The following is a 15,891-nucleotide window of genomic DNA, read 5'->3' as shown; positions in this document are numbered from 1 at the left end:
GACAACAATGCTCTCGATCCCCCCTCCCCCCAACCCAGGTAGGGAAGGAGAGAGAGAAAAAGAGAGAGACTTGGCTGGGTTGAAAACTAAACTACACAGCTTTAATTAAAACACTAATGAATCATACAAGAAAATATATACAATTATATACAGATATATTCAGGTATGGGCAAAAGCCTCTTGCCTCCCCCCACCCCAGCAACTCCCACAGCACTTCCCTGAACTGGGAAGAGTCCCGAGGAATCTTGAAGCTGCTGCTGGAGAAAGCAGAGAGTTATGGGGGTCACGAGAGATCAAGCCTAAGGGTCGACGGTGATGGATGAACAGAGTCCTCCCCGGATACCGGCCATGGACCGAAGAGAGGGGAGAAGAAGAAGGAAGGAAGTTGTCTTCTGTGATCTCTGACCTTCCTCTGAGCTTACGTAGATATATGGAATGGAATATCTTTGGCCAATTTTGCTGTCCATCTAACTCAGCCTCCTACGGGGGGGTCACAGATCTCCCCATAGTGTCTGAGCTGGCAGAGTGCAGGTGCGGCCTTGAAGCCTCAGTAGTTAGAAAAACATTCCACTGTCTTATCAGCCTAGCAGAACACACTGTTGCTAGTTACAAGAAAGCTTACTGAAGGAAAAAAAAATCAGTAAAAAGAAAAATTGGCTTCATCCTGGCTCAAACCAGGACAGCTGGCTACCTAAACGGTCTTTATATTGGTGCCTTCTGTTACCCCATAGACAGACACAGAATCACAGAATCACAAAATGGTAGGGGCTGGGAGGGGCCTCTGAAGATACTCTAGTCCAACACCCCTGACAGAGCAGGATCACCTACGGTAGGTACCACAGGAACATGTCTAGATGGGTTTTGAATGTCTCCCTCTCTGGAGACTTCATAGTCTCTCTGGGCAGCCTCTTCCCGTGCTCTGTTACCCTCACAATAAAGAAGCTTTCCTTATGTCTAGGTTCAACATCCTGCATTCTAGTTTGTGGCCCTTGACCCTTGTCCCATCACTGAGACTGAGAAGAGTCTGCTCCCATCCTCCTGACATCTGCACCATAAATATTTGTAAGCATTTATGAGATCCACCTTCAGTCTCCTCCAGGCTAAACAGACCCAGTTTTCTTAGCCTTTTCTCGTATGGTAGATGCTCCATTCCAGTCATCATCTTAGTGGCTTGGTGCTGGGCTCTGTCCAGTCATTCCTTGTTCTTCATGAACTGCAGAGTCCAGAGTTGGATGCAGTATTCCAGATGTGGCCTCACGAGGGCAGAGTAGAGGGGCAGGATAACCTTCCTCGATCTAATGGCCACACTCTTCTTAATGCACCCAAGCAACATACTGGTGTAGCCAGAGCTAAAAGTACAGCACAGGCAATATGCTTTAGTTTTGCCATAAGATGAATTCACTAAGGTCAGCCCTGTACCCCATGTGAGGCTGACTTCAGGGACTTGTCCATGCAGTGAAATCAGAAGACCAAGGAAAGCGTACAAAGCTCTCGTTCCTTGAATGTTTTAGGCCAGCCTGAGATTAAGGTACCACCAAAGGGACTCTCAGCCCTGGACTCATGCTGTCCTTGTTTGCAAGCCTATGTTTTCTGACAGCAGGACAATCTCCAGTGAGCTTACTCTGCATGGGAAACTCCCTCTTAGCCATCTTCTGCTGGGCTGCTGCAGGCTGGTGTGAATAATGTTAATATGAACATTCCAGTTAATTATAAATCAGTTCACAGACTTCAATAGACTTACACAGTGTCAATAGGAAAGTTCCTTTACACAGATTTCAACTAAAATAAAAACAGCAGGACTTATACTTGATACGGATGTTTTGGTGTCATCAATCATGTAGACAAGCCCACCAAGAATGTATGTCATCCCTGTGTCTCCACAACTGCAGGGACTGAGGTGGTAACTCCTTGACACTAGTGCCATTTACCTAAATTGTTAAGCCACAGAAGATAAGTGTGTGTTAAGAAAAACAGCAGAAAATTAAATTGTCTGCCTGAGGTGTTTTCTGTCCTCAGCTTCCCTCCACTTGGATCTTCTGATTTGACCATTTCATTAGTTATTTTCTTGCCCATAATAGGCTTGGAAGTCCAATAAAAAAAAGGATTTTCAATGCAAAGAGCTGAAAAATTAAAATACTTTTCAGGCCTTTTTTATATACTGAAAAAAATAACAAAAATCATTAAGAAAAAAAACCGACAACAAGAAAGCAGGGAAAAAAAATAACAAAAAAAACCCTGACACAACTCTCTTTTCCCAGTTACCTGTAATTTCCATTCTAACTCTCAGCAAGCCCAGCCAGCCAGGTGTGTGCAGGCCCTGTGGTGCTCCCAAGTCCCCAGCCCGAGGTCCTCCTTCTCCATCCTGCACTGGGTGAAAGGAGCAGACCCTGTGTGGGAAAGGATTCTCTTACATGGGTAGAAACAGCTCTGATGTGAAACTGCTCAGGAAAGATCCCCTAAAAATAATAGAAATTGTTTCCACAACCCCCTACAGAAAACTATTTTGCTGTGCTTAGATGGCTCTTGTCTGTTCAAGTAGCCTTGGGCCTCCATATAACCAGTCTGATGTACCAACAAATCCTCACCATGACACTTAGAAAAACCTTTCTCTGAAGTTGCATGGTCTCATGCACAGCAAAGGTGTGAGGTGCCTTGTGGGCTCCAGTGGGCTGGGAGTACCATGGCCCAGAAGCCAGCACAAAGGCAGTAGTAGGCAAACTTAGGCATCTGAAGTGCCACCCTTATGAGACTCCGCAGCATTCAAGCACGCAAGGTAAATGTGTGACTAAACATTTTATTTTTTTTTAAGAACTTTACTTATCTATGAAATTTCAATATTTTTTTTTCCTGATTCTAAATGAAAAAACGTGGAACTATTGCAAAAGCCTGCAAGACTGAAAATCTTGTCTTCTGTCAGCTCTGCTTGAAGGTTGTCTAAAGGTTGGCTTGTTTTATCTGGCACCAGGCTCTTCGTAAGTAACCAGCATCACTGTTGTGGTTTTTTTTTCAATTATCACAGAAAATCCCATACCATTATGAAGTTCCAGTCATTTAAGATATTGCTTTAAGAAAGAAGGGATGTACCAGCTAAATTTGAACCTGCTCAGGGAAATAGACCCCAAAGTTTGAGATGGATAAAAATCATAAGTAATAAACAGCCATGAAGGCAGAAGGCCAAAGCAAGATTTAAAAGGCTTTTGAACTCTATCCAGACAGTATATGGGGAAATTACAATTATTTCCTAAGGGCTGGCTCCTGACAGGTGTATTTTAAAGTAGTCTCTCCTGAAAATTTCCCTTCTGTGCTTCCATGTCTCAAAGTTTTGCTGTGAATATGGTTAATTAGATTCTGGAAAGAAAATCTTTAGGAATATAATCTACCTTCTTTTGTTATATAACATTCCTATCACCTTGTATCAAAGTTCTTAGCAGACACTGATGAGTTTATCCTGTATCCCTCCCTTCCTTTGCCCTCCATGAGCTGAGGAAGTAGGCTTTCCCAGTTTTCTGGTGGGAGCCATGAAAATCTTACTCTGGCAAATATTACATCTCTGTTGTCTGAAGCCACCTTCACGTGCAGAGGGCTTTCCTTCTCTCAATTTCCCTTCCTGGCTTTGGCCATGATGGAAAAGTTTCTCTTTTCCTCTAAGCCCTTTCCCTTTCTCTTTCCCATTTTTTATCCTCCACACAGCATTGTAGCTGGTACTTCTTTTCCCTGTACCCATACTGCCCTCTCTTATGCCTCTAAGTCCTCTCCATCATCCTTCCCCTTTTATTTTATCTCTGGATTCTCTTGGTTCTTTTAGTTAAAATTATTAATCTGAAACTTTGGCCTCAATATTAATGACCTTCTTTATTTGCAACATCATGTGCTTTTCCCTCATGTTTTGACTGCACTCGTAGTTCCTTCATTACTTCTGCCCATGAAAAGGACCACTGACTGACTTTACTTCCTCTTAGCCAAACACAGCATTCAGCCAAACACTCTGACGCTTCCCCTTCTCTTACAGCCTATGTAAAGGAATAGTTCATCTGCTTCTTCTGCTCTCCCTCTTGCCTCTGGTTTCCTTCCTTCCACTGACATGATCCTTAGCACAGCAAGAGCAGGAGCAGTGCATGTTACCAACTGGAGACCAATGTGTCCAAGATCCATCAGTAGCTGTCATTTCCACATTGCTTACCATGGCCTTCATCAAACATTTAATGCTGTCACAGAAATTACAACAGCTGGAAGAGATTTTATGAGTAGTAGGAGAAGAGTATTCAACGTGAAGACTCATTGTGGTAAGCAGCATACTGGGACCAAGAAAAAGGAGGGAAGGAGGAGACTGTGGTCATTTTTCTACCTTTGCTTTCCCAGATTTCATTTCTATCTCCATATATGACCTTGCCAGTTCCTCTCTAGAGGAAGTTATCAATGTATACTTTGAATTTTTTCTTCCTTTTTATTGATCTTGTCTTCCATTTTCGTCACTGGTAACTGTTCCCATGTAATCTGTGAATGTTTCTTGTCTGCTCTCTTCTCTGTGCACACCACCTGCTGCAGATGCTTCATTTAATGACAAAAACTCTTAAGCATTTGAATCTCTTATGCCTCTTCTCTCATAGTAAGTCTTAGCAAAAAAAAAATTTTTTTAAAATTTCTTTACCTCTCCAACTCCCTACTGTCCCATTCTCCTCCTTACACCTTTATGTTATTGAATATGATGCTTGCAGTTGGCACCTGGAGTCCATTCCTCCATTTCTATACTAGGCTCATTTTTATACCTCTTCTAGCAATCCACAGAAAAAAATAAAGAACACTAGTGATCTCATCATTCTGAAAGACTTCCCCCTTTTCAGTCTCTCAGGTGATTTCAACATAGCCAAATCTTATTCTCCCTTGATTTTTAGGTTTCTCATCTCCTCAATCTTCTCCTTTTTTCCTAGCATTTTTGAGAGATTTCAAATCTCAGATTCTGCCTCAGCTCACCTACTTTCCTCTGCCTTTAAAGTATACTCAGGTAGCGGCAGCCACGTCATTTTTATGGTATTTTATTCTGTTTCTCAAAACAGCCTGAGAAGCACATTTTTACTGTTGTTATTTTTATTATAACCATTGCTGATGCTGTTTTGGTGCTTAAATGTATGTTCATACAGAATCACACAGAATCCTAGGCATTGGAAGGGACCTTGAAAGATCATCCAGTCCAACCCCCCTGCCAGAGCAGGGTCACCTAGAGCACATCACACAGGAACGTGTCCAGGCGGGTTTTGAATGTCTCCAGCGAAAGAGACTCCACAGCCTCTCTGGGCAGCCTGTTCCAGTGCTCTGTCATTCTCACAAGAAAGAAGTTTTTTCTGATATTCACATTGAACCTCCTATGCTCCAATTTGCACCCATTACCCCTTGTCCTATCACTAGTCATCACTGAAAAAAGCTTAACTCCATCTTCCTGACACTCATCCCTTACATATTTGTAAACATTGATGAGGTCACCCCTCAGTCTCCTTTTCTCCAAGCTAAAGAGACCCAGCTCCCTCAGCCTTTCCTCATACGGGAGATGTTCCACTCCCTTAATCATCTTTGTGGTCTGTGCTGGACTCTTTCAAGCAGTTGTTGAACTCTTTTGATAATCCACATTCAGGTTGCTTGTCTGTGGTCATACAAAAAGGATATAACAAGTAAAACAGCACTAATAGTTTTTATTTCTCTTGTTCTCTTCTTTTTCCTCTTCAAACCATTGTCTGCACAGATATTACTCTGGATGCACAGAATTACTTCATTAACTTCAAAATCTAGTTTATGGCACTTTGTTTCAGTATGCCTATTTTTCCTCCTTGTATATGGCTTGCTCTCTGGAAATACCTCATTCCTTGTACAAATATCTCACTACCAGGTTAAGGTCTTGCTCCTCTTTGATCTTTCCATGGCACTAGGAGTACTCCTGAAATGCTTGGCAGTTAATAGCTGGTCATTGATTTAAGTGAGAAGTGAGAAACCTGAATATTTTATCGGATCTGGGCCATGGTCCCCCCTTAGGGAGCTTTTATCCACATAAACTCAGAGCATCTGCCTAGCATGCAAAAGGCATCTGGCTCTGCTTGAAAGATCTACAATGCAAGTACTGACAGAAAAGATCTAGTTTTGTATTATATGAATAGACAGGGAGAAGCCAGGTCAATTCTGCTCTCTCAAGAGTTTTTCTTCATAGTTGGAGTAAAGCAAATACCAGACTTCCTCCCTTCCCCAGGGTGTCACAAAGTGATGCAGTCCCTCCAACTCTGGAAATTCCTTAACCAGTCAGCATGACCACTCCATGGACCAGTCTCTGATTGCTCCTAGCTTGGAGGTCTTACACATGCTCAGGGCAGGGTGTGCAGACAGGACCATCCAGGGCCCTACTTAGGTGCACTGCAGCTGGGTGATAAGGTATTTACACTGCATCTATTAGAAACCCTAACAACACTAAATTAAACTGGAATGCAGTATCTCCAGCAGTAAAAATGACCATTTTCACCCTTGGTGAGAGGCTGGAAGATGAGGTTTCACTCTACATATTGCTGGAGAATGCCCTGACCATGAAGCTTTAGCCTAACTTCAACTCTATGAGTAGGAGAGGAGCACTGCTCATCCTTGCCCGATCTCAAGATGTGTCACTGTGCAAAAAGTAATTTAAGTCACTTAAAACTTAATTTACTTAAAACTTAAAATCATGCACACAAATAAAAATCCATGAAAAAAACAGGCAAGAAGGAACTTGACTTTGTAGCCCATTGAAAGTAAGAAGACTAAGGAAAAGGAAATTCTTATTTACTATGTAATGGCCTAAGGAAAAAAAGCCCAAATGAAACTGTGACAGGTCTTGCTGTCCTTCATGGGGGCATGAAGATATCAAAGCATGGGTCCAACAGCCACATTTTGTTGCAGGGTTCCAAGGGCTTTTATGCCTGGGGATGCTCACACACAGAAGGCAATTTACAGCATCCAGGGAACCCAATGCTCACTTCCTTTGTGAACACTCACCCTAAGCTAGAAGAAAATTTTGTAAGGGAGCCTTACTCTAATTTGATGTAGAAGCAAGCTGCCAAGCATGTAGTGCAGTCTCTTTGCAGGTCTGCACTGCACAGAGTGCAGTGCAGGAGAGCTCAAGACAGTAGCAGAACCGGACTGGCCAATCTGAAGTGGTTGAAAAAAAATAAATCAGTAGACATGCTGTAAAGACGGAAACTGCATGGACAAAACCTCATGAAGAATCAGTTAATACAAGTCAAGCAAGAGTATTTCAGCTGCTGGCTGCTTCAGTTGTTACTCTCTTTTTTTTGTTTACATCTTGAGACATCTTTCATAGAAACCCTTCTCACAGCATACATAGCTTTTTTTGCCTCCTATACATATGATTAATTCTGGCAGGATGTCAACAGGATTCTAGGGGTAATAATTTCACATAAAAACAGAATGAGTAATCCAGTGTGATAATACGTTATTTGTGATACAATTTATTTTGAGATTGCCATAACAATTCAGCTAGTCCAGTTTTACGTATTTGTCATGTTTTCTCTTTTTAAAAAATATTTTCTCTGTGATTGTTATTTTGTCAGTTTTATCACTGCTTTATTGTGTAATAGAAGATTTTACATTTCAATTTTTACCAACATTTAACATTACTTGTTATATTCCTTCTATTTTGCTTTTGTTTTGTTTTGTTTCTAATAAAAGTAATAAAAAGGTTAACCATCAAAGAATGTCAGGCAAATGCTTTCTCATTGTTTCAGTGCTGACAGTGGACAGCTTACAGTCTCCTTTTATAGTATTGGAATTGCTGTAATTTCAGGTCACATGGAGAAGCTTCACTGAGGACTTGGAATCACCAGAAGCTGAGGTTTCAAAGGTGTTTGCTTTCATTTACACACTTGAGGACCTACATAGGCACCTGTATCAGCTAGTTTTGTCCCTGGAGCATCAAAACAGCAAATTAAATCAGTAAGAGCTTGATGGTCAGCGTCTCTGAAATTCCTGGCTCATTTAAGCTTCAAGTGCTAGGTTGTACTCTAAAGCCTAGAAACAAAACCTTCTTACTCCTGTGACAGCTCCATATTTATCCTCAAAAAAATGTACTAGAGGAAGATTCAGATATCACAAAAAAATAGTTTCATGGTGGATGGATGAGTTCTCAAACTCCCTTTACATATGCAGAGCAGAAACCACTTTATTCCATTATTCTATTTTACGATGGAGATTCCTTCTCTGTTTCAGAAAGCACACAAACAAACGGTTTATCTCCATTTCCTTTGTACTCCTGCAAAAATCAGCAAGAAGGAACAGAAGTAGAGAGTGAAAAGAAACTGTTCTGAGGGGGGACAGAAGAGTATGAGGGAAGATCAGGCAGGTATGACTTGTTTACTCTCTGGCGTACTAAACAGCTGCCTATGCAAGAAAACACACAGCAACAAAAAAACTCTGGGAAAATATTACAAATAAGTTACCTCAGAAAGTAATTTTGAAAGTGTTTTCAGCAACCAGGACCATCAAATATCAGATATCATAGTAACCCTTTCAAGCAGTGCAAAGTAAATAATTAGGGCAAAGAATGGACGGATGGATAGATGGATGGATGGACAGATGGATGTCTCTTGTCTGTAGAATTAATTATGAATTTAGAGAAAGAAGCATTGCTTGTACAGGTGACTTCATACTCTCTAAGCCAACCTGTCTGATGGATAAAACATTTTGTCCTTTCTACTTACTAAAAGAACCCACCAAACTAGTCAACAGAGAAAAAAACCTGGCCTTTTGTTTGTTCCTTCAGGGACACATAAAACCAACTGCTGCTTAGAGGCAAGTCAAATGCAGTTAAGCAATGCGTATAACATGAAGAAAAAAAATGCAGCTCCCTTTATGTTAACATAATTAATACTGCCTATTAACTAGGCCAGTAACATGATGAGGAAAATATGAGGCAGAATCTCTTACAAAACAAACAATTTGTGGAAAAGGGCCACAGGTGAGAGAGGAGAGAACAAAATCCAAGCAATGAATATAATATTTAACGCCCAAATTTACATCCTACAACATCAGAAAAACCATCATACTTACTAGTGTGAATAGCCTGAGGAAGGCAATGACTGCAAGATGGCACTTGACCCTCTGGAATCTCATACAGGGGTTTGCATTTTAAAGCCTCAGAACACACACTTGCCTGAGACACAAGGAATTTATGCACTAAGAAGGGAGATTTATGTGATGAAAGACAGGTATACCAGTGATAGTCTATTTAGAAGTGCTGGAAGCCAAAAGGTATTTAGTGGAGATCTGGAAAAAGCCTCCACTTTAAATCCTTCAGACTCAATGGAGCAGAGAAACACGCCCTTGGCTGGTGGCAGCAAAGCACTGTCGATGTTGAGAAAGTCAAGGAGCCATTCATCATTGTGGCATGGGAGAAGTTGCATAAAGGACCTGAAAAGCCATCCAAAGCACCCTGAACTCAGGCAGTAATTATGTCAAGCGTTTGACCCACTGAAACCACTATTAACCTCTAACAGAGGCACAGTTGTACAACCAAACGTTCACAATGTTAGTCATGTTTAAACAGCTTCCAGTAAAGATGACAGAGGCCTATTAGAAGAATTTGCACATTCCCTCTGGAATTGATGGGATTCTTTTAAGTCTTTATCCTCAGCCTTGGCAGACAACTTCATCTTTACAGTTCTTATTCCTTACTTTCTCTGGAACCTAATAAATGAAATATTGTCCCCACAGTTTTAATTTTTCCTGTCAGAGGAAATTTTGTTTGATGAGGGTGGGATGGCCTATGCTAGAAATTTCTTAAACGGTTGATTAAGATATGTATATTTTAAAACTTGGCTATGAGTCTTAGTTTGGAGTAAGAAAGGAAACACCCTGTTCCCCATTTTTTTTCCTTTCAGGCACATCAAGGAAAATATAGTAAATGTCATACAAAATGCATTGTCAATCCCAAACAGCTGACACATTACCTTCTCTTTTCTCCAGCTTTACTCTGTGTAACTCCATTTATATGCTTAAGGGATGCTGGAAGAATAAAGTTGTCCTTCCTCACACAGGAACCAATCCTGGCAAGCCAGTCTACTCTCTGGCTCTGAAGTTGCCAAATCCTACTGAAATCAATAGTTATCCTCATGTGCGAGAATGGGAGGCTGGGTCAAGTCCTTCCCTTCCTTGGCAGCCTGCAGCTCTGGCTCAAAGCCGTGGATGAAAAGGCTTATCCTACATGCAGTGAACTAGCACTGCTTCTGGACTAGTGAGCAGTGGGACCAGCTGGAAATCCAAACAGGCTGGAAATAAATAATGCAACAGGAGGGATCCAGACACATACAAAAGTGTGACAAAGGCATTGTTGTCAATCTGTTGATTTGACTGTCTTAATTCTTCAGAGCCATAACTACTGAAATACATCATTTATACATCAAAAAGGGGCCATAAGGACTACTACAAAATAATTATTTAAAATCACTGCTGTATCATTCCAGAATAACTTCCCTGTATTTAGCTGAAATCAGTGGAATTACCTTAGCATAAATTTTGTAGCAAAATGAAACTAGCCAAATTAGTCACTATGTTCCTAGAATTTTTTTTTATGCAAGTTCTGTGTATAGTCTTTACCTGACATCAGAAACCTTTTGAGGTGATTCAAACAAGATTTGAAGTAGGTAAACTGGCTTGCTCCTTCCCCGACTTAGGCCTCAGCCCTCTAATTTTTTGGCAGCATCTTTTTATTTTCTTGTAGAATTCAAGCAGTACTACTCACAAAAACATACCAGAAATTAGCACCCATAGGTACATTTCAAAAAATCCAAGCTTACTGTATAGCATCTGTCTGATCCTAAATCTCCTGGCTAGACTTTCTTGGTCACCTGAATTGTGCCCTGGGTAGCTACAAGTAGTGAGAAGCACATTCCTCCTGTGATTCTGCATTGCTTTCAGAATATTCTTGTCTCCAGTTCCCCAAAGACTTCTTTATGATGCTTTAATTTAATCCTGACACTGCAGCCATGAGGTCTAGATGAGGAGTTGTGTAATGCAATAGAAAGAAGAGTTATGACTGTGGCACTGTGGGATCAGCAGGACCAGCACATCAGCTGTATTTTGGCAGCCAAATGCAGGCTGTAGGGGGAAAAAAAAATGTGGAAAGGCTACCACATAAGTACTTCACTTTTAAAATGACCAGCCCTGTAGTGCAGCCATGGTGAGTGGACTTCTAAGGGTTCTCCTGAGAGTGAGGTTTTGACCTAACCATTGCCAACCTAACCCAGGTCTCTAGCAGGGTCAGGTTTTTTCACTCTTTGCTTAGAAGTTTCCTTCAGTTTCCTTTATACAAACTGAGCAGTACCACCGAATGTTTCAAGAGTCAGGGGAAAATTGTAGCTCTTGGCCTACATTGATTTATTAGCTCTATGCTTTACCAAAGCCCAAAGGCTCTCTTCCCTTCAGCAACTGCAACTACCCCTGTTCCCACTCTTTATTTTCAGCCATTGTGTATGTTAATGCAACAGACCAGCAGCACTGAAGGCAGAGATCATGCAGGCAGAACTAAACTAGCTTTAAACAAACAGCTCATGTGCCTCTAATGGATGAGGCTGAGGTAGCACGGATCTGAGTGTGAGCTGCTTCAGCCCATCCAGCCTAATGTGGAAGCCATACCTTGCAGCAACTTACTGCAGCTGCACTCAGTAGTACCTGAGGTTGATAGTGTAAAACTAATTCATCTGTGCTAAATAGAGTAGTAAGGTAACTGACTACTAATGAATACTATATGCCTTCTTAGGGATATGGTTTAGTGGTGGACTTGGCAGTGTTAAGTTTATGGTTAGTCTCAGTGATCTCAAGGGTATTTTCCAATCTAAATTTTTTTATTCTATGATCCTATATTGTACAAGAGTCACTGAAGTGTAAACCAATCTTCTTGTTTCTCTAGATACTCTTTATCACCACCTTCAAGAAACCTGTTGCTCACTCTGTCTTGTGATACTGAAGTATCCTCAGCATCCTAGCTGCCCTGGAAGGTGGAGCATTTGGATGCAATGGCCCCAGCTAGAGACTGACAACAGATTGGAGTTCAGCCACAAAATCTTCAGAATGAGGAAAGTAGGTCCTGAAATCATGGGCTGGGACTTTGGAGGAGCCCCTGAGCAACTTATGAAGACTAAATTCATTATATATTGTGAGAAAAACACCAGGAGGGAAAGAACTTGGAAAAATGTCAAGCATGATAAAACTCCTTCTATAAAGTTAATGTGGAATAACTTTTGGTTTTATTTCAGTGCTGAGAGAAGGTTAGGGTTGGGTTTTTTCTCTCCTTCTGAAGTGATACCCTGATTTCTTCTCACATTTCTCTAATAAGCTTCTCTGAATTCCAATAAAATAATCACCAGCAGGATTCAGTTTTATTGCCCTATACAAATGCATCATTCTTAGTCCAATTTAGAAAAAGCATAATAGTCATGTGTAATAATAGTCCAGATCTCTAAAAAGTGGAAGTAATTTAATTCAACAGCAAGGCTTTTCTCCATCAAAAGACTAGAGACATCACCATTATCCAGGTTTTTCTTAATTACAGCATATGGCAGGAAAAAAAAAATCTATAAATGGCCATGCTTGTGCTGCAGTCTGAAAGTTGCCATCTCCCACTGGCTATATGTACCTCAGCAAAAGGGACTAGTATAGCCACTGGAAAAGGAATTGAAGCACTGTCCCACCTCAGACATTTCCTTCCTATCACCTTTGGACACCTACCCAGGAAACAGGATCCAGGTTAAGATCCCGGAGCCCTGGGGACAAAGCATCAGATGGCATCAGAAGGAACATGGGCTTCTGTGCTTTATAGAGTTTCCTGACTTTACTAAATCTGCCAGTAATGCCACTAGTGCCACTATTGATATTTCTTGTGCAGAGAGAAAGCCCATGTTTATTGGCCACATATAGGTATTCTGCACTGATATCTTTTAAGATCTATCCATGTTGCCAGGACTGAACAGGTGGATATAACCAGTGTATGTATCATCCAGTTCAAACCTTTACGGCTGTTCTTCTTATACCACTCCCATTCAGAATGAATTTGGTGCTTTCAAAGTTGGGCATTAATTGTTCCTTAATAAGATATAATCATAAAACATGCAATTTAGTGCTTAGTTTCTTCTAATTTCCATATAGGAATCTGACTGTGCTAAATTCAAGCTGTAATCCCCCTGGTCCTTCTTGTAACTGGTGCCATAGGCTATGAAGGGTTACCAACCCATAACAAATAAATTAATAAGCTTGTGTAATTATATTTGGGTCATTTTACTTCAAACCATGAAATCAAAAGCTCTGTTCACATTAGTGCAGGAATTGCTGTAACTGGCCATAGGGGCTCCCTTGGTACACCATCTGTGAATGCAGCAAACTGGCACATGTTGGCTACAAAGAATCCATGCTTATAGCTAGCGTGCATTATTTTTTTTTCCATTGACTTTTCTGGACATAGGCCTCAAATCCTATTTTATCTATTCCCTCTCTCAAAAGAGTAATTCTGCCTTACACCATATTCTTCATCTTTTGCAGTCAATAGTTGCTGAAAAGTCCTCACATCACTGCTGATTGGAAGATCAGATTATCTGGCCTTTAGTTGTCTTGGGGTGAAGTGCAGAACATATGGGCACAGCCACAAAGGGGACTCCTAAAATGCCTAGAAAGCAGGGCTGTGCTTACCACATGAAAATATATTTTACCACTGTTGCTTATCCTATTCTTCTTGGCCTCCTATGCGTGTTCTGGTAGAAGAACATGTTTCTTCTGACAGCTTGAGTCATTGAAGGTTCTTAATTGGCTCTTCTCCCTGTGTAGCACAACTCCCCTTCTTACATCCCTGCATCCCTCACCTTCATTGTTGCTTTGTCCTTGGACATTTTGCCCTTGGCTCTATTTTACCTCATGATCACCTTAAATTGGAGGCCTGGGAAAGTTCTGCAGCTTGCATTGTTGTTGTCCCCAGGAATCTAACTGAGCTTGAAAAACAGCTCTAACTTCCAGTCTTGGTAATGCAGTCAAGATAAAGCTGGTAAGGTTGACATCTAAGTTACCATGGTCATCCCTACAGGACTCTTGACTTCTCTATTCCTGCAGCGTGGAGCTATGATGAGAGTTTTTCCTGCTCCTACTGCAGGCTTGAAAGGCTGAAACAGGACAGTCATTCCATGTATTTCCCAACTTCATAGACTTATGGAATATTACTTCTGCCCATATCTAACAATATTCTGAACCCCCTGTCAATTGGCTGACCACTTGGTGTCCCTCGGAAAGACAGCTGTACACAGCTGCCCTGTGAGGTAGACCAGCTGGCATTTTCTGGGTGCGAATTGTCCTCAAACCATGGCAAGGAAGATGGGGAGAATATGAGGATCCTCGTGAAAACAAAAATGGAAATGTCTCCAGGATGGCAGATTAGTTCACTGCATTTTTTAAAATGTGTTAGTAAAAAAAAAATCACAGAGACAAACATCTACAGTTGCAAGGACTTCACAAAGTTAGCAGGGCTACACAAGAATATGTGTTAGTAACACAGCAACTTTTAAACAATGAGTTAGTCCATCAATGTCTATAAATGTGATAGCTCTTATGCAACCTCTGTATAATAAGCCTCAAAAATGGCGGATCCTAGGTGGTAAGAGGAGGCACCAAAGGAAAGATCCTGCAACAGGCTCCCCATGCTTAAATAAGTTTCCTAAGCATCTGCTGATACCTCTGTCAGCCTAGTATATTGAGCTAGATGGCCCTCTAGTCTAGGAGAAGAGTTCTCATGTCCTTCTAAAGAAGGATATATGGGGAGATAAGTTACTGTGGCAGAAAAATGACGTCTTTCCCAGCTGCTTTACAGCAGAAATGCCTCAATCCTGCCCTCAGTAAGCTAGCTAGAGTTCTCGCCTGGTGGAGTGCAATTTGTACTTGAATAGCTGAGAGGAGACCTTGTGGCATCTGCATTTCTATATGCTTAACCTAATCTGAGAACAGTTTATCTAGCTGTAATTTTGGATGCAGTTGCTTCATACAAGGGTGATTTACAGCAGATGTAGCCATATTATGTTTATGAAGTTAGCAATGATTCTGGCACAGGAACTTTTGTGTATGAGAAAGCCACTGTAAGAAAATCTGAACCAGAAATGAAAGTAAATCTAACCAGAAATGAAAGTAGCTTCAAGCTTCCAGCACAACATCCTAAAAGTTTAATTGTGTTGTCATCATCCTTTTAAACTTAGATTATACAGAATTTGGGAAGAGAGAAAAAAACAAACCACAAACTACCTACTTTGTATCATTTTAAGGGAGAGAAGACGATTTCGTCATTTATTGGTGACTTTTATTGAGCACCTTTTCCCTTTGTGTCCAGCCCCTGCAAGTACTGTGAGACGTGGGGAGACCAGGTCCATTGCAGACTGAGTGAATCAGCCAATAGGGGGCAGGCAGAGGACGGGGATGAACCTGGGACCCTGGCACCCCTTCATTGCAGAGCCCAGAAAAGCAAGTCACTCAGCCTACCAGGAGCCCTTGGTTTCCAGACTGATTCATTAGACAGACACCTCCCTCCCTGGCTCATCATTTCGTTATGACACAGGAAGATGTCAGCCTTCATGGGACAAAAGGACATTCTTAGGAATGCAAAGGACTGAAATATCATCTCATAGCCTGGCATACTTCCAGGACAACAAGGATGTGCAGTCTCCTTAATGACAAGTCCTTTTTTGGTCCTGCTGCATTTTAAGAGTCTAGTCTGACTCAAAAGACGGTATCAGGTTCACCTAAAGTAGCTTGGAGGATTTGCATTTGAAAGCCAACCAGCCCAAGCTTAACCAAACCAAAATTAAAAACAACAAAGAGGAGTCTTGCTTGACAATACTCTCT

Source organism: Chaetura pelagica, unplaced genomic scaffold (assembly GCF_000747805.2).
Source record: "Chaetura pelagica isolate M959 unplaced genomic scaffold, ChaPel_1.0 scaffold135, whole genome shotgun sequence".
In the NCBI taxonomy this organism is placed as follows: Eukaryota; Metazoa; Chordata; class Aves; order Apodiformes; family Apodidae; genus Chaetura; species Chaetura pelagica.
Note: the sequence above shows the minus strand (reverse complement) of the source record.